The 19192-nt window shown below is 47.2% G+C and overlaps 1 long non-coding RNA gene across 1 annotated transcript; it reads left to right on the top strand.

The window, feature by feature from the left end:
• Window positions 1-229: 229 nt before the first annotated feature.
• LOC128315913 (uncharacterized) lies at window positions 230-15643 on the top strand. Its single transcript, XR_008299094.1, has 3 exons — window positions 230-844; window positions 6338-6417; window positions 11107-15643. It is a non-coding gene; the product is annotated as an uncharacterized LOC128315913 (long non-coding RNA).
• Window positions 15644-19192: the final 3549 nt, after the last annotated feature.

Here is a 19192-nt window from a genome sequence, read left to right as displayed (position 1 = left end):
CATTCACACACACGAGGAGGGATTGCACAAGGGTGTAAATGCCAGGAGGCGGGGATCACTGGGATCTATTACAAAAGCTGCCCGCCACAATTCTCCAGCGGTCTCTAATAAAAAGCATGTTCTGTATGTCCCAACCTCCCATCATATGGATGAGCCCTTGTCCCTTTAACCGGGACTCTGCTGATGGGTTGACGAGGTAGTCTTTCACTCCCACTGGTCGGGAAGCTCACGGCAGCAGGGGTCTTGTGTACATGGTGCATGTGGCTGGCACTCAGCTAACACTGTGCTCCTTTGCATGTGTGGAGGGTAGAGAAAGGCTTCTCAGTTCTGTCTTAGTCAAGAGCGCACTGGGTAATAAACTGTTGCTTGTTCTTTAGGGAACCATGAGTGATTTGAACGGAGGTTTTGGAAGATTTGGGGGACTCCATCTAGAGGACTGCAGAAAGCACATTCAGACGTGATTGTCTCCCAGAAGAGAAACCATGAAAAGGGCCTGGACCAGACTGGGCTGGACACGCATCGTGTATACGCAATATCCTGAACTGGACTGATCTTGGGCCATTCTGTATTTCTGTAGTTGTCCTGCCGTCCACACACAGCAAGACCATGGCCTTGGTAAATTCCACCAAAGGAAAGTTCCCATTGCCAGTCATCCTGGAAGAAAGATTATCCTGGGGCAGAAACTGAGGACTCAGGATGTGGGCCTTTGGGATGACAGAGAAGTTCTCTCCCTCTCTCTCTCTCCTGATTTTAGTCTGCCCTACGAGTGAAGACATGCTCCATGCAGCTCTAGAAGTGGAGCTGAGCTGGGCCCTGCCATGTGAAGCAAGCTGGGCCTGGATAGGTAGGTGACCCTATGAGATTACCTGGACACAAGCATGGGATCTGTGAGCTCTGAGAAAAACCACACGAATCAAGGTTATGAGCATTGCTCTGTTTTACACATCTTCTGTGGTCCCCAAGTCTTGTCAGCTCCTGCTAGAAGCTGGACCTGGTTTCTGGTTAAGTATGATACATGGAGAAAAGGGGCCTAACCATGCTTGGAGTTGAGTGGCTAAGACGAGGCCAGAGTGTGGGCTCAGGGCTGGTGGCTACCCATAGAGGGCGGCCATGTACCCCAGGGTGGGAGTCATAGAGGGTGTGGGATCTGCTGAGGAGGCTGGAGGGCAAGCTCCGGGGCTGGTGTCGCCCACCACTGAGGAGCTCTCCAAAATAGCTCAGGACACTCTGCAGGGGCTGAGCTCCCATGTGGGCCAGCAGGGTTCAAAGGAATTGTAATTTGAGTATTTCATGGAGTAAGACAGTTTATTATCCTTGGCTGGGGAAGCTTGAACACAGCCATTCTATTAGATGTTGTAGTAGGAAAACAGATAATACGAATAATCCAGTGCGTCAACATTTTAATGGAACTTTTCACTTTACAAAGCATTTTTACATGTGCCATCTCTAGTTGATCCTCAAATAATCCTGTAAGGTATGTAGAACAAGCATGAGATTAGCTGGTCTTATTCATTCTGAGGATGAACCATATGAAATTCCATATTTACAGGTCAAATGGAGGTTAGATGTTGACAATGTATATGGTTCAGCCTAACAGTATTATACGCATCATAATTTAAATTATTAATAAGTAACTACAATAATAGGTGCTTTTTCTTAAGTGCCTGGAATATTGCTAAACTCTTAGCATGTTTTATCTGATTTCGTTCTCACAAGAACTCTGTGAAATGGGTACTGTGGTGATTATAGCTGCGTTCCTCCCAGGGCCCCCATCAGGGCCCCACGTCCATTCCCAGCTGCTGGAAATACTGGCCACAGCTCCTTCCCTCACTGGGAATTGTCCTCGGCCACAAGCTGCTGCCTGCACCAAGGTGAGGCCCGGCCTCAGAGGGCAGCCCGTGACTGGCTGACGCGGGCGTGTAAAGGCTGGGCCTCCTCGCCTCACTTTGGGACCCGCTGAAGGGCCATCCCAGCTCAGAGCCCCCTGTAGGATCAGCTGAGGACCCAGCTGCACCCCCACTGGGGGTCAGCTTTCTTCTTCCCAGGCCGGTCCTCTCGCTTACGGTGTGTCTCCCAAGAGCACTGCCTGCTTAACCTTTTTCAGACAGTCCTCCACCTCAGAGCCTGCTTTCAGGGAACCTAACCCAAGACAGCTGGTGCCAGAAGTGGTCCGAGGAAGCGGATGTGGGAATTGGGAGAGGGGTCATTTGCCATCTGGCCATCAGTGAAGACCGCATCGCCGGTTTAGAAAGGAAGACTGGTCCCCTGCACACTGTAACTTCGTGATTATCAGGCCTCCCTGCCCGTGACTTGGGATGAGATGCGGGTGGAAGGAGTCATGGTGGCTGGTGCAACGTCTCTGAACATTGAGGGAAGTAGTGAGTATAAGGACCACGGAAATGAATGAGTGTGGCAGAGCCCGCTGGTTTGCTAGAGAGGGATAATGATAGCGTCAAAGGGAAAAATCACCAAGGCCAAAAGCAAAAGCCAGAGGGCAGCCCCTGGGGTAGCATGGAAGGAAATCCCTCCTGCAGAAGGAGGACCAGGCTTAGGACTTTGTGCTAAAAGTAGCAGAGCTCCAGGGAAGATGGACTTCTCAGTTCTGATAGGTCTCGTATGCCAAGATCAGAGCCTGTTAGGAAAGAGGTGGGATCCTAATACTCGGGTTGGGGATATAGGAGTAGATGCAGTCGAGAATCTTGAACTCAGATTTTCTGAATCCACTGGGCCCGCAGAAAGGGCCCACTTCCTGTTGACAACGAGTGGTCCCTCTTTATGGGAGATTTAAATGCAGTTTAAAATGAGGCAGTACCCTACAGGATAATGCTCACCTCCCTCAGAACCTGCCTTCACCTCCTTTCTGACTATCCGATGGACACCAAGAGTCAGATCTCAACTGTGTTGGGCCTGCTAAGGGAGGAGAGGGGCACTTCACTGAAGGAGCCACCAGATCTGGCTGATACTTCTGGGCGGTATGTATACACAGAACTGAATCCTGAAGGACCAGATCCAGAGAAGAAGAAAATAGGGATGCCTGGGCGGCTCAATAGGTTAAGCCTCCAACTTCAGCTCAGGTCATGATCTCACATCCGTGAGTTTGAGCCCCGCATCAGTCTCTGTGCTGATGGCTCAGAGCCTGGAGTCTGCTTCAGACTCTGTGCCTTCCTCTCTGTCTGCCCCTCATCCACTCACATTCTGTCTCTCTCTTTCTCAAAAATGAATTAAAAAATTTTTTTAAGTAAAAAAATAGAAGAGGAAAATAAAGCTGGACAAGAGCAGGTGTTGATATGAAAGTACCCTCCTATGATGCAGGAGTTAACTCCTGGCAAGAAACCCAGGAGACAGTGCTAATATACTTTTTAGATGGATTTTAGAAGCTTAGGAAAAGCAGGGTTTCATGTGAAGTAGAAATGTTAGAATAGCCATGGCAGGGGTGCCTGGGTGGCTCAGTTGGTTGAGCGTCTGACTCTTGGTTTTGGCTCACGTCATGATCTCACAGTCCATGGGATCCAGCTCTGCATTGGTCTCTGTCCTGACAGCAAGGAGCCTGCTTGGGACTCTCTCTCTCTCCCTCTTTCTCTGCCCCTCCCCAACTCACACATGCTCTCTCTCTCAAAATAAATAACTGAACATAAACAAAAAAAAAAGAATGGGCATGGCAGACAGTGGAGGGAGAAGTCATGGCAGACAGTGGAGGCAGACAGTGGAGGGAGAAGACAGAAGTCAGAGAAGTGGGCAAGCTTGAGTGTTTGTAGCACACAAGTTCAGAAAGTCCACCGGCCAGTTGTTCTGGAGAACAGTCTACTTATCGAAGCAATAAGGAATGGGCTGGTGAGGGGAGCACCACCTTTCGGGGACAGTAGGAGACGCTGTTGCAGAACTGGGCTCCCCGATACCCACAGGGATTATGGGATCCCAAAATAATAGAGGTCGGGTGGTGGTGCCGAAACTTTAGAACCCGGGTGGGCATGATTATTGCAATGAGCAGCAAAATCAGAGTAGCAGTCAGAAGGGCCTGACCCACAGAGGCTATGGAGACCATAATAGAATACAGTGTTCCCAGAGGCAAGATAGATGAGTGGCCCACAGTGTATTGTCTACTTTAGACAATCAAAAAAATCAAGGATGAATGATCAGGGAGCCAAGGCAGCTGCCCCCAGTAAAAGGTCACGATTCTCTACCCTGTTTCTAGACCTGAGCCATGGACCGAAGGTCTGCAACATTATGGCGAATGTATTTGGTAGTATTTCCCCATGCCCAGTCCTTTTCAGAAAGAATCCATGGCTATTACTTGTGTAACTGAGCATGAGAAAGGGGAACTGGCAAGGAATTTGAAGAATTGTTGGCCACAGGGTCTGCACTATCACTGCACTGATATTTGGTGACCCAAGTGCCGTTATGCACCACCTCCTGCTCCATTAGAGCAAGCGGAATGGGAGCCAGGTAGTAACGGAGCCCTGGCTTAGGTCTAGGTCTCAGTGAATTCAGTGGGGTCCCTGGGTGCCCTGTGCTTATTTCCCTGTGGCCGAGTGTATAACTGGAATGGACATACTTGGTAGTTAGTAGAACCCCGATATTGGTTTTTTGACCTATGGAATAAGAGCTAGTATATAGTAAGGAAGTCCAGTTGGAAGTCTGTAAAACTGCACCCCCGCCCCCAGCCCGGATACTAAATCAAATACATGACTATGTCCCAGGGCAGATGGGAGGAATCGGTGCCACGCTCAAAGAAGAAAGGAAGCAGAGATGGTGGTCTCTGTCATATTCCCTTTTAATTTACCAGCCTAGCCCCTGCAAAAACTGTATAAAATGGCTGAGGGGGGTAAACTACCACAAACTTAACCAAGTACTAGCCCCAATTGTTGCTATTGTGCTAAGTATGGTATCTTTGCTGGAGCTGATCAACACAACCTCCAGAACATGGTGCATGATTGTGATCTGTTTATTGCCTTCTTTCTATCTCTAGAAGAAAGAAGAATCAAAAGCAGTTCACATTCACATGGAGCAGAGAACAGGATCCGCTTGCGTCTTGCATCAGGGCTATGTTAATTCTCTGCCTTCTATCATAATGTAGTCTGAAGGGACTTAGACCATCTGGACAATTCTGCAGAATATCACATTAGTGTACCATATCAATGACGCCATGTTAATGAGACCGAATGGGCAAGAAGCAATACATATGATGCATTCACTTTCGAGGGTGGGAAATAAATCCTACCCAGATGTGGGGCCAAGAAACATCAGTCAAGGGGCTCCTGGGTGGCTCAGTTGGTTAAGCGTCCGACTTCAGCTCCGGTCATGCAGTTTGTGAGTTTAAGCCCTACGTCAGGCTCTCTGCTGGCAGCTCAGAGCCTGGAGCCCACTTCGGATCCTGTCTCCCTCTCTCTCTCTGTCCCTCCCCCATTTGCACTGTCTCTCTCTCTCAAAAATAAATAAACATTAAAAAAAGAAAGAAAGAAATGTCAGTGAAGCATATAGAGGTTCAGTGGTCTAGGGACAGACTGTCCAAAGCAAGGAATGTAAAGGACAACTGGTGGGCACCTTGCCAGCACAAGTGAGTCTGAGCTTGCATGAAACTGTCCCCCACAGCTGCAGCTGATGTCACAGGCAAGTTGAAGGGATGAGACACAGGGCACCCAAGATGTCTGCTGTCTCCCATTTTACAGATGAGGCAGATAAGTCTCAGGTAAAATAAATTTCCCCCCAACACACAGCTGGCAAGTGGTGGATCTGGGATTAAAATCTAACTCTGACTTCAAAGCCCACATTCTTTAATGCACTGTATAGCTAAGGAGCCTGGGAACAGAGAGATCAGGTGGCCTCTTGCTGCGTTTTGGGTTCCCAGGGAAGCAGGCTCTGAGACAAGTTGGCATGCAGGAAGTTCCCTGGGAAGTGGTCTCAGGAGCAGCACCCCAGGGCAGTGAAGAAGGCAGGACTGGACACAGAAGGAGTTTGGACTAAAAAGGTGTCAGACAATCCCACAGGTTGCTCTGGAGCTGGGGTGGCTCTTCAGAGTTGTCCTTGCTGATGAGAGGGGACCGAGCTTTTATACTCCAGTGTGGAGCAGGCTTTGGGCTGCCCCAGGAAAAGGAGGTCACCTTCTGAGAAGTGGTCCTTTTTGGACTTCATGGGACTCAGCTGAGAGCCATCAGGCTTTAACACTTCCAGCTGCTGGGGGCTGGGAGGGGGAACACCTCTTCAGCCCTGAAGGGGGCTCTGTGTGCCACATCAAGGCGTCTGCTACGCTTCTCTGGGTCCCCCACCGCTAGTGGCTGGGCGGGAACACAAAGGTGGGTCCACTGACTCCAAACCTAAGGTTAGCCTTGTTTTTTTCCAGGTCTATAACATGCTCCCTTATCTCAGAGTGCACGAGCAAGACCAAGGGCTCCAGCTGGAGGTTGTTGATTGTAAAGAAAGGTAACCTACTCAAACTTGATCTGATCTGAAGGAGGGGGTGTTGTTAAATAAGAGAGAAGACGTCATTCATTCAAAAATATGTACCGTGTGATTACCATTCCCCAAGCTCTGCTCTAAGTGCTGGAGAAACAGGACAAAACCCCTGCCCTGGAGGGCTTCCTTTCTATGGAAGAGGACAACGGGGGAGCCCTGGTCTCTCCAGGGCACCGAGCAGACTGGCCTTCTTGAGAGGAGAAGCAAAATACTCTCTCATCATTTCATAAAGAGCCTACGGGAAAATAACACTCAGTTAATTTCTCACCTGATTACCTGCCTTATATAAGTAACTGAGTAAGGAAGGGCTGGTAACAGTTGTTACCTCTGGGGGGAGTAAGACAAGTGGAATGGGGAAGGAAGGGGGAACTTTAATTTCCTTGCGTTTCCTTCCTGCTTCCTGCGCCCTGCCCCCACCCTCTCTTTCCACCACTTCCTTTTTTGCCGGGTGTGCCCAGGGGACAGCTACTGTGTACAGGACTGCGTCTGAGACAGCCCCAGCTCTCGGCTCAGCCCTGGCTTCAGGTCTGGAACAGCAGTGGGAATTTCCCTGCCCTGTCTCCTCTGTTCCGTCCACTCCAGGGACCCCTCTTGCTGTCCACGAGAAGGGGGGAAGCAGGTACTTGGAGATCCCATGCAATGGGCACAAGTTGCAGAGTCTGGGGGGGAGTAAAAAAGAGTCATTCTACAGACTTTAATTTTTTACACTGCGTAGTTGTGCACTACTTGAATGTTTAAAAAAATTTTTTTTAATGTTTATTTATTTTTGAGACAGAGACAGAGCATGAATGGGGGAGGGGCAGAGAGAGAGGGAGACACAGAATCGGAAGCAGGCTCCAAGCTCTGAGCCATCAGCCCAGAGCCCGACTCGGGGCTCGAACTCACGAACCGTGAGATCGTGACCTGAGCTGAAGTCGGACGCTCAACCGACTGAGCCACCCAGGCGCCCCTTGAATGTTTTGTAACACGTGTGATTTGAATATTGGTATGCTAGCTGTTGCTGTTCCTTTTTTCTTCCCTTCCTCTCTTTCTTTCTTCCCTTCCTTCCTCTTTTCCTTCTTTTCTTTTCTTTTCTTTTCTTTTCTTTTCTTTTCTTTTCTTTTCTTTTCTTTTCTTTTTTCTTTTCTTTTCTTTCTTGACATTGCAGGAAGAAGATTCTGCCTGACAAACCAGGCCTGGCTCAAGACTTCTCTAGGGGCAACTGAGTGGCTCAGTCGGTTGAGTGTGTTCCACTCAGGTCGTGATCTCTTGGGTTTGTGAGCCCCACATGGGGCTCTCTGCTGTCAGCACAGAGCCTGCTTCGGATCCTCTGCCCCTTCCTCACTCACACTCTCTCTCAAAAACAAACATTAAAAAAAATAATAAAAATAAAACAAAATACTTTTCTAAAAAAAAAAAAAAGAATTCTCTAGTAAAGACTTCTAGGGCAACACCTGCTTTTGGCCAAACCGTGAGGCCTCTCTTCCTGGGTTCTCCTTTTGTGGCCATGTCCCCCTCCCCTCTCACACTGCAACCTGTTCCTTTGAATGTTTCTGCTTCTGATTGTGGGTCATCCTGCTGAGGACAAAGATCTTTCCAGATGGGCTTTCTATCCCCCATGGCCTTTGTGCCTTATGCTGGAACTTCTTGCCCAAGGTGATAGGCTCTGTGTCCTGAGGAAGGAAGAGTCAGCTTCAGCAGGTGACAGTGGTGACCTGGTGATGGCACACTCTCCCTAGAGATGACCTATGAGTCCTGGTGGGGGGAGGGGGGGGGGCGCGGGACAGCCAGGCTGGCTTTGGAGTCAAGTTGGACGAGGATCTGCAGTGAATACCTATGAATTGCTCCCGCTCAGGGGCACCTGGGTGGTTCAGTTGGTTAAGCGTCCAACTTTGGCTCAGGTTATAGTCTCGTGGTTCATGGGTTTGAGCCCTGTGTTGGGCTTTGTGCTGACAGCTCAGAGCCTGGAGCCTGCTTCAGATTCTGTTTCCCTCTCTGCTCCTCATCTGCTCTCTCTCTCTCTCTCTCTCTCATCTGATCAAAAGTAAACATTAAAAAAAAAAATTTTGAATTGCTGCTGCCCAGCATTCAGTGCCCACTTTTCTGATGATAGCATAATTTTGCTTTAGCAATTGACCCCTTTTACATTTCATATAGTTTGGGTGGGACTGACCATCCCCTGGCTGGAAGATGAGTCATGTCACTCCGTTATGCCACCAGATCCTCCTCCTAGGAAGTTGGATCTTGAGCAAATGATACAGATACAGAAAGTGTTTGGGGCTAATTCATCCTAGTCCTGGTGACTTCCCTCTGGGGTCTGCTTCCCAGGTTCCTAGAACCGCCCTCCTGTTGATTCCTCTGGGAGCCTGGGGCTGCAACTTTTCCTTCGGATCTCTGTTGTCTCGCATCTTCTGGTGAAGTAAATCACTGTTGCTGAGTAAATTACCCAGAGTCCATTTCTGTTGCTTACCACCTAAGACCCCTGGCTAATATGGCCCCCGTGCCTCCCAGGTCTCTCAAGCCCCATTTCCTCCCAAAACAGTGGTTCGGGCCTCTTGGTTTCTGTGTATGTGTGGTCGTGGTAACTCTGCCCGTGTTTTATTTATGCTGTGGATGTGGTGTGGGCAGCAGCTGAGCAGGCCAGATTGGGCCTGAGGCGCCAAGAGAGACGGTGGGGTCAGCCAGAGTCATCTCCAGTTTCTGAGCCATGCTGTCAAGCTGGGTGTGCACAGCCACGGAAGGAGGGCCTGTGGCAGATACAGGCAGAGCGTGAAGCTGCAGGCTGATCACGCTGTATCTTCTGGAAGTACCAGTTTGAAGATTTTATGGGAGTGGGGAGACATGGTTTTTAAAAAAAAAAAAAAAAAATTTAAATTAAATATATATATATTTTGGCATAGAATACAAGAATCTGCAGGAATTTTTATGAGAACACAAATGTGTTCTAAGAAATTTCCTACTGGCAGAAAGCCAATTCCATATGCCTATCTAAACCTCCTGGCAGTACACATTCCTCTCTGCAACTATAGAGTTCCTTGGTAGAAATTTAGAGAAACACAGGCTAATGGTATTGGGAGCCTTGATTAAACCACACAGGCTGTTCTGGTCCAGGTCCCCATCTCTGTCGACCCTCAGATTCCTTTCAGGCTTGGGCTACAAATGGGGGGCCTCTCAGAGTCCTGTTATCACTGACACCTCTTCACAGCCCCTAAGTACGGCTACCTTGTTAAAAACGGACAACCCTGTTAAAAATCACTCACTAAAGTGGGGTGCCTGGGCGGCTCGGTTGGTTAAGTGTCCGACTTCAGCTCAGGTCATGATCTCACAGTTCCGGAGTTCAAACCCTGCGTCGGGCTCTGTGCCGACTATCTCGGAGCCTAGAGTCTGCTTCGGATTCTGTGTATCCCTCTCTCTCTGCCCCTCCCCAGCTCGCACTCTGTTTGTCTCTCAAAATAAAATAAACATTAAAAAAATTTTTTTTAAGTCATTCATTAAAGAAAGATAGCCCCTCCTTTCATGAGTAAATTCAGGAAGCTTATAATTCTAATTTTAAATATGTAGATGCCTATTATATTCTGGGCATTTTCCACATTTAATCATTACAGCCACAAGGCAAAGATAGTATTATTCCCGTGGTATAGATGAAGATACTGGGGCTTACTGAGGCTGAGTAAGTAACCCAAGGTCACACAGCTAATTAGGCCATTTTTCTTAAATATCATTCCTGTTCAGTCTCCCCTTTCTAGAGTGAGCTCATGGCCTGAATGGGGAACACGTTAAATCCACAAAACTTCAGTATGAATGGGTTCATTTTCTGCTGCCTTCTTCCTAACGGGAGGCCTCTGCCTACCAAGAGGATCTTGGCCAGCTGGGGCTGGGGGAGCCAGAGAAAGGCACAGAGAGAAGGCTCCCTGAAGATAATTTCTCCCAATGACTCTGTATGGTAGTGGTTAAGATCATGGGCTTTGAGGACAAGTAGGGATGGATTTGAGATTCTATTGTACTACTCATTGTATAGATAAGAGGAATGGGACGGGGAGTACAGAGGGAGGGAAGCCCACCACACCACCATCAAGCCACAGTTGGGCTCAAAACCGACTCTGTTCCTAGTGTCTTTACGAAGAGGAATGGTAACAGCTACCTCCCACGACATCTGACCAAGCATTCTGCCGAACATTGCCAATTACAGAGAAGCTGATGGCAAGGGGCTGTGGGTGGGCCTGGCAGCCTGGCCTTGGCCAAACCTACTGCCTGGCCCCTCACTCTCATGATTCCATCCTGATCCACAGTGTCTACCCTGCAGGTGCCCCTGCCTCTCTCTCCCCTGTCACCTTTGGCCTGGGAACCCAGCGTGGGGCCAGGACTGTAGGACACCCTTACTTGACTCCTGAGTTGGAGTCCACAGTAGTGACAGCTCCTTGCCCAGGTCCCTTTGGCAGTGGGAGTGTGGTCTCTTGCTCTCCGCTTTCCCAGGATGTCCTGTGCTGCAGGGGTTAATAACACTGTGCTCAGGCCACTGGGGCAGACATCCCTTGCAGCTAGGCCCTGAGTACTCTGACCCTAAACATGGGATCCGGGATCATGGAAGCTTCTACATGAAGATTCTGGAGTGGGTTACTTTATTGCCAAGTTGAATATTTTTATGAAACTTCCTTTTCATTATATGTTTCTTTTAAGGGAAGAAATCCCATTGTGCACTGTGACATCGACCACTCTATGCTGTGCAGAGAGTCCCATTGAAGAATATTCAGGCCCTGGAGGGACCACTAGAGTTTCTGCTACTGGAGGGCAGGGGCTCTGCCTTATAGGTGCGGATGTTCGAGCCCGGAGAGGCCCTTAGCGACCGTCAAGTTCAGCCCAGATAGGGAAAGGAGCTTGTGCAAGACCCCATGGTCGGCAGGCCCTGAGCTGATGGGACCCCGCTTCGCACTGCTGCATATCTGCACCCAGCACAAGGCCTTGCACATGGTTGACTTTCAAAAATTTGTGATGAATGCATGGGTGAAGGCATGAACAGACCAGCCAAACCCTGGGGACGGTTCTCCTGCCTCTCAGGCAAGGCCTTGACCTTGCCTTGCCTCTCAAAGAGCTGCTCTGACTGGGGATTGAGGCCAAACCAAGGGCCAAGCGGGCAGCGAAGCCCCTCACCAGCTTCGCCTCGGCATCCTCATCATCTCACATTGTCTGCCTTTGCGGAGAAGATGCACAGAGGAAGTTGCCCAGTGAATGGATTTGTTGAATGGGTGTGTGAATAAGATATTCTGTCCTTCTGGCTATCTCTCCACTTGGAGAGCGTGAAGGGAAGTTGTCTTCACCTGGATCTCCCTAAAGCAGGATTTGGTGGTAATTATTCGTTTAGGAGATAAGCCACGGAATTCAAGGTGAGAGAGAGGGTACGCGAGACAGGGAAGGCAGGTAAGTCACCTCTTAAGGTGAATATTCTCTTAAGGGATATTTTGCTGAGCAGGTTATCCTTCTGGGCAACTGAGGCTCAGTCCTACTGGGGACCTTCTGAGGGGCCAAGAATCTGTTATCCATCAATAATTGTTCCTTAGTGACTGAGGTTTAAACCTGGGGCTATTGATTTTCTACACTCTCGGCCTGCCCCATGCTCCTGCTGTTAGGGAAAGCCCTCAGGTAGAGAGAGGCAGGCTGGGAGTGCAGAAAAAGGTCTACCACAGCTGTCGGTGACCTCCAGGGTGGGCCATGGGAATCTGGGCAGGACAGTGACAGTGCCTGCTGGAGGAGTGTCTGGACGGTCATGCCCGCCCCATCACAACCAATGCAGGCTGTCTGCAGGTGCAGTGTACCCAGAAGGCAGCAAAGCTATCTGATGGGCACAGCCTGAGCCTGTGACCCTGGCCTCACCCTAGCCAGGTATCTTCCTACAAATGTTTCCGGAAGGCCCTGTTGAGTTGATGGTCCCAAGTGCTCTAAGGGGCTGGTGGATGATTATGAGAAAGGACTTCCTCCTTTTATGTGTCCTCGAGGGGGTGGGGAAGTCAGGCACCAACTGGGTGTTGATGTCTGTCACTAACTCACTGGGTGACCCTGAACAAATCACTTGGCCTCTCTGGGCCTTAGGTGGCTTATCTAATAATAATAATTGAAAGTCATTATGGCTTCAATGAGCTTCTCAGTTTATAAATGGTATTTATTCTTTGGGAGTCTCATAGCTTCCCTATAGACTCAAGGCTGGTAATCTTTTTTAATGTTTATTTATTTATTTTGAGAGAGAAAGTGCATGCAGGTGGGGGGGGGGTGCAGAGAGAGAGAGAGAATCCTAAGCAGTCTCCACACCCAGCAAGGACCCCAACGCGGGGCTCGATCTCATGGCCGTGAGATCATGACCTGAGCTGAAATCAAGAGTTGGGTGCTTAACCGACTGAGCCACCCGGCCCCAAGGCTGGTATTTTTAACCTTCTTTTTGAGTTGAATTTGAGGTCTAGAGAGGGCTAGTGTGATCTTAGGATAGCACAGCTAAACGTGCCAGCACAAGCTCTTTATTTTGCTCTTCCGTAGCTAACATGAACAGTCCCCCAGGGTCTGTCCTTTGCAAATTATGGTGAAGAAAATAGAGACAGCATCACATGTTGAATGACGTAATGACACCTGATGGGGAATAATCCATTACCTTTAAAAACATGTCTTTCAACCTTAGTGGTAGCATTCATTTCTCCATTCATTCATTTATTCATGGAAGAACGTTTTGTGAGGCATCAGGTATGTGCCCGGTGCGATGAGAAGGGTTGGGGGTAAAGAGAGGAACCACCCATGACGCTTGCCCTCGACAAATTCACAGGTGTAGGAAGACAGACACTGAGACACAACCAGAGCAGAAAGTCCCTCAGCTGCCCCTTTAATTTGTGGAAGTTTCTTACTGTTGCAACAGCCCTTGTGGAAAAAACAAGGGGGTGGGGGGGCACACATGCGGTGGGCGTTGGAACACAGGCTTTAGCAACTCACGGTTGTGTTGAGGGTCTCGAGTGCACGCAGAGTGTGCACGGGTGTGGGGGGTGTGCCAGAGCGCGTTCTCGAAGGTCTGAATCCCTCCCACCACATTCCCCATTGCGTCTCCCCAGTCGCAGGAACTTTGTAATCATAACCAGCCTGGGATTTAACCAAACACAGCATTCCACCACCCTCTGCAACCTCTTTGTTTGATCTTCCCCCTGGAGACACAGGTCATGAGGAAGAGAAGGGGGAGGGGGCACGCTGCAGGGAGTGTGTGTGGAGCTTCCTCTGAATCTTCTTTTAATTCGGGAACTGAAAACAAGATGCCGGTTCCCAAAGCCTCCTGAGTTAACACCACCCTGCGTTAAAGGAGCTCAGTCACAGAGCTCCAGAGCACTGGCCACCTTGGAGGTCGCTACTCCAATCCACTCAGGTTACAGACCCCAGAAAGGGGCAGTAGCTTCTTTGATGTCACACAGCAGAAAGGAGCAGCTTTGCAGATCAGCTTAACCAGCAAATGCGCCGAGGGAGCGAGGGTGGTAATGGAGATTCATTTATGCTAGGGCGTGGATGACTGATATCATGGTGTTCTGACACCAAGAAAGAGGCTTAGGTAGTGGGGGCAGAGGAGGGGAGATCAGAAGGGCACTGGATCCTTCCAGTCAAGGTGACTGGGGCTCCGTCTGGAAGGAGGAGGGCACAGGGCTGGGAGGCGTCAGGCCCTGAAGAAAACCATGGCAGCTGCTTTGTATGTAAGCCCTGGGTCGGGTGTCTGATTTTCTCCTTCCTCTGGGAAGGAAGCCGTGAGCTTTCCAAAGTGTCAAATCACTCTTCGAGGCTAACCCTGTTGTCTTCTGGAGAGAATGTGTTTTAGATTTATTTTCAAACTGCATCTAAAGGCATCAGCAGGGTTATTCATTTCGGCTACCTGGGTTTGGTGGGTGCCTCGAGCATTCATACACAGCAGCACTTCCTTCCTCCAGCCCTGTGGGAAATGAGGTATTTCTCAGGGCGAGCTTTCCCGTTTTGTCTTGTTTTGTTTTTTGGTTTTTTTTAATAATTTAAGCCCCCTGCTTTATGTATCTAATCGCTTCATATTTTCAATATGAGAATAGTTCTACCGGCATTTTACGTTCTCGGAGTGTGTGGTAATGGTTGTTTATAATTTCAATTTCATTTATTCTTTTTCTTTAGTGTTTTTCATTACTTAAGAAATACATACTCATCGTAAAGGCTTCAAAAAATAGAAAAGTATATAAAGTAAAAAGTAAACATCACTTTATCACTTCCGATTGCTAGAGGTAGACACAGCACTTCTGTGCATATCTCGTTGGTTTCTTTTTCTCGTTTAACAGAAGAGGGATTATATACTCCATCAGTCGTTCTCAGAGGGTGGTCTTATGAATTCCTGAAGGTCCCTGAGACCATTACACAGGATCCACAATGCCAAAACAATGTTTAATGATAATACTAAGGCATTATTTACTTTTTTACAATTTTTTCTTTTTTTTTTTTTTAGTGTTTATTGATTTTTGAGACAGAGAGAGACAGAACACGAGTAGGGGAGGGGCAGAGAGAGAGGGAGACACAGAATCCGAAGCAGGCTCCCGGCTCTGAGCTGTCAGCCCAGAGCCCGACGCGGGGCTCACACTCAAGAACCTCGAGATCATGACCTGATCGGCGAAGTCTGAGGCTTAAGCGACTGAGCCACCCAGGCGCCCCAGCTTTGTGTGTGTGTGTGTTTCTCCCCCCACAGTGTTGACATTGGCATTGATGTTACAAAAAGCAAAAGTTGAGTAGAACTGCTCGTGTGTTAGATCAAGAGGTGACAGCCCCACACTCTCCTAAAGGTCATTGTAACCCGTCACCCCCACACACTCGAAATAACGGCAACACCAGTTTCTTTAAGAATGTCTTTGAAAGCCGTAGAGATGATTCTTTTTATTAAATTTCAACCTTGGAGTACCTGTCTTTTTAAGGTCCTGTAGAATGCCATGAGAAGCACCCATGGAGCACTTTCACTGCATTCCGCAGGCCGTCTGGGGAGAAGGGCGTTTGCACTGAATTGTTGGACTTGAAAACTGAATTCCACTGGTTTTTTCATGGAACACCATTTTTACTTGAGGTGATGACTAAATGGTGATCTTTGGTGATTCAGATTTGGGGAATTTTTCAGACATTTTCTCAAAACGGAATGAAAAGATCCTGTCCCTTCAAGGAAAACCGGCAGTGTTTATAACTAATGATGACATTCAAGCTTTCAGGCAAAAATTAGAATTTTTTACACAAGGGGCACTGGGTGGCTCAGTCGGCTGGGGTTCTCTCCCTCCCTCTCTCTCTCTCTCTCTCTCTCTCTCTGCCCCTCCCTGCTCACACTCTCCCTCTCTTTCAGAATAAATAAATTAACATTTTTAAAATAAAAAATAAAAGCTCGGTGCAAATTTGAGCAGCAGCCTTTTGTTATTACACATAAAAGGGATTGTTCATGACATCAGCAGTTCTCAAAGGGTGCACTATGGCTTATGTCATGACCTGGACAACTTTCCGACACTTAAAGACTTGAGTGGTGAGATGGGTGGTGATATTAACAAATGTAATTTTTGGTATTGTTAATAACATGGTCAATATTAGAGAGATCTGCATAACTCCATGAGCTGACATTTTCCAAATGACCAATGTTACAAAATCATGTGTGGGTAAAATAGTCATTCAGAGTAGAAGATAGGGGTGCCTGGGTGGCTCAGTCGGTTGAGCATCCGACTTTGGCTCAGGTCATGATCTCATGGTTCATGAGTTCGAGCCCCACGTCGGGCTCTGTGCTGACAGCTCAGAGCCTGGAGCCTGCTTCAGATTCTGTGTCTCCCTCTCTCTCTGCCCCTCCCCTGATCTCTCTCTGTCTGTCTGTCTGTCTGTCTGTCTCAAGAATAAATAAACATTAAAAAAAAAAGTGGAAGACAGACCAATGGATTTTATTTTATTTTATTTTTTGAGAGAGAGCGTGCATGTGACAGAGGGGAAGGGGCAGAGGGAGAGGGCAAGGAGAATCTTAAGCAGGTTCCACACCCAGCGCAGAGCCCTACATTGGACTTGATCTCACAACCATGAGATCATGACCTGAGCCAAAATCAAGAGTCCTGTGCTTAACCCCCTGAGCCACCCAGGCACCCTCAAACCAATGGATTTTAATGCAACAGAATAGGAGAATCTCAATGATGGTGTTTCAGAATCCACATTACAACTAACCATTGAGAAATCACCCCTTGTTATATTTTGGTGAATTATCCAAGGAAAATATCCACGATGATCTGAAAAGGCTATTAAAATAACCTTCCCTTTTCCAATTACACATGTATGTGAGGCTGGATTTTCTTCTTGTACTTCAACCAAGACAACACACCACACAGATTAAATGCAGAAGAAGCAGATCTGAGAATACAGCCGTCTTCTTTCTGTAAGGCACAGATTAAACACACGTGCAGAAGTGTGAGACAATGCCAGCCTTCTCACTAAATTATGTTTCGATATAGTTCATTTTCATAAAGAGGATATGACTCTTGTAAACATGTAATGAGTTCATTATTGTTACTTTATTTCTTTTTAAGTTTTTATTTATTTAAGGAATCTCTACACCCAATGTGGGACTGGAGCTCATGACCCCGAAATCAAGAGTCACATGCTCTCCCCACTGAGCCAGCCAGGCTCCCCTCATTGTTATTACTTTAAATAAATTATTAAGCACATTTTTTTAATGTCTCACTTTTAATTTTCTAGTATGGTAAATACCAATAGACAGAGCTACATAACAAAAATTCTTTGGGATATCCTCGTTAATTTATAAGAATATAAAAAAGCCCGGAGGCCAAAAAGTTTGAGAACTGTCGCTGTACAGATTGTTCCATCCTTGATCTTTCTTGTACGTCAGTAAGCACAGGTCTGCCTCCCTCCTTTTAACAATTGCATGTTTGGGGCGCCTGGGTGGCTCAGTTGGTTGAGCGACCAACTTCAGCTCAGGTCACGATGTCACGGTCCGTGAGTTTGAGCCCTGCGCTGGGCTCTGTGCTGACAGCTTGGCGCCTGGAGCCTGCTTCGGATTCTGTGGCTCCTCTCTCTCTGCACCCCCCCCCCCCAACTCATGCTCTCTCTCTGTCTCAGAAATAAATACACATTAAAAAGAAAAGCAATTGCATGTTTTCTTGTAATTCACTTAACCCACTGCACTGTTGATGGACATTTATATTGATTACAAATTTTCACCAGTATTTATAATGAACAATGAATTCCTTTTGTACTTATATCTTACACATGTTTGAAGGTATTTTTATAAGTCAAGTTCCTAGAATATGTGTTGAATCCAAGACATGTACAAGATTAGTAGACACTGAACAAATTATATTCTGAAAAGAATTTTAAACTTTTATCAAAAACATGCAAGTCCCCTTTCTTGTCTTAAATCTCAAGTATTTTATTCCTTGTCTTCTTTTATGTTTATTCCTTCCCTTCTTATGTTTATTCCTTCTCTTCTTTTTTTTTTAAAGTGTTATTTATTTAAGTAATCTTTACATCCAACGTGGGACTTGAACTCGTGACCCAGAGATCAAGAGTCACATGCTCTACCAACTGAGCCAGCCAGGGGCCCCACGTTCCCTTCTTTTTTGACTATTTCTGCCTCAGAAGGGATTAGAGTGGGCCTACACTGAAAGCCAGAAAGAAGAATAAATTAAACAAAAGCTAGGCAAGCAGTGGCCCTGGACTGAGTAGAAGACAGGGGTGGATTTATACTAGAAATCTATATAAGAGAAAGACACTGTAGCAAAGCACTAAGTTTTGCCCTGCTCTATCAGGCAACTGGGGCAAAAAAGAAACATAGTAATTTATACATCTTGCCTTATCCAATAGCAGGAAGTCAATGAGTACCCAAAGAGACATATCTATTCTCAATGCTCAATGCTGAATATTTCTTCATAGGGATGTTGTTTTCCCTTTTTCATCCTTAAAGTTTTGTTTTGCTTTGGTTTATTCTATTTTATTGGGTAGACAGTACATTTGTATGGCTTGAAAATCTAAATGATATAAAAAAGTACACACTGCAAAGTGTTACTTTCATTCCATCCCCATCCACCCTTTCCCCCTTAACCAAGAAGTACCCGTGTTTATTTATTGTTTCACTAGTTTTCTGTAAATTCATGCACATTTTTTCATTCTCTTTCAATCACAAGAAATAACATACTTGATACACCCGTCTACATGTCCTGCATCTTGTTTTCTCCCTAAGGTAGATCATTTAGTCCAAATTGACATTCTATACCCTCCGTGTACTGACAGAAACACTCGCGGTGCCTATTGAGGTTGTATTTCCAGATCAGATCGTGCTGGTTTGAGCAGATGCCACACAAGCAAGAACTCCGGCTGAATTTTCACACGTGGCTCCAGTAATGCTACTGGTGATCATCTTGCTTTCAGGGGTGCAAGGAAGCAAAAGGGACATGAATTTTTATAGAAGGGTCCCTGCAAGAACAAAAGCAAGGCGAGATATGGGGTCATGCAAGGCGGTGATTACCCTGCAGCATGGATCTCTCCTTTCATGGGTCTATTTAGTCCTCAGTTTTGCAGGTCTGGAAATGCCCAGGCCCATCTCACGTTAGCCACTCTCAGAGGACACTGATGGGCATCCAAAATTAGCAATTAATTGACATTAAATGAAAGCGATTCTTGGACCCACAATTATATGGTCGACTAATCTTTGACAAAGCAGGAAAAAACATCCGATGGAAGAAAGTCTCTTGGACAAATGGTGTTGGGGAGACTGGAC

The sequence above is a fragment of the Acinonyx jubatus genome, chromosome B3 (assembly GCF_027475565.1).
Source record: "Acinonyx jubatus isolate Ajub_Pintada_27869175 chromosome B3, VMU_Ajub_asm_v1.0, whole genome shotgun sequence".
In the NCBI taxonomy this organism is placed as follows: Eukaryota; Metazoa; Chordata; class Mammalia; order Carnivora; family Felidae; genus Acinonyx; species Acinonyx jubatus.
This window is presented reverse-complemented; position numbering and strand designations above follow the sequence as displayed.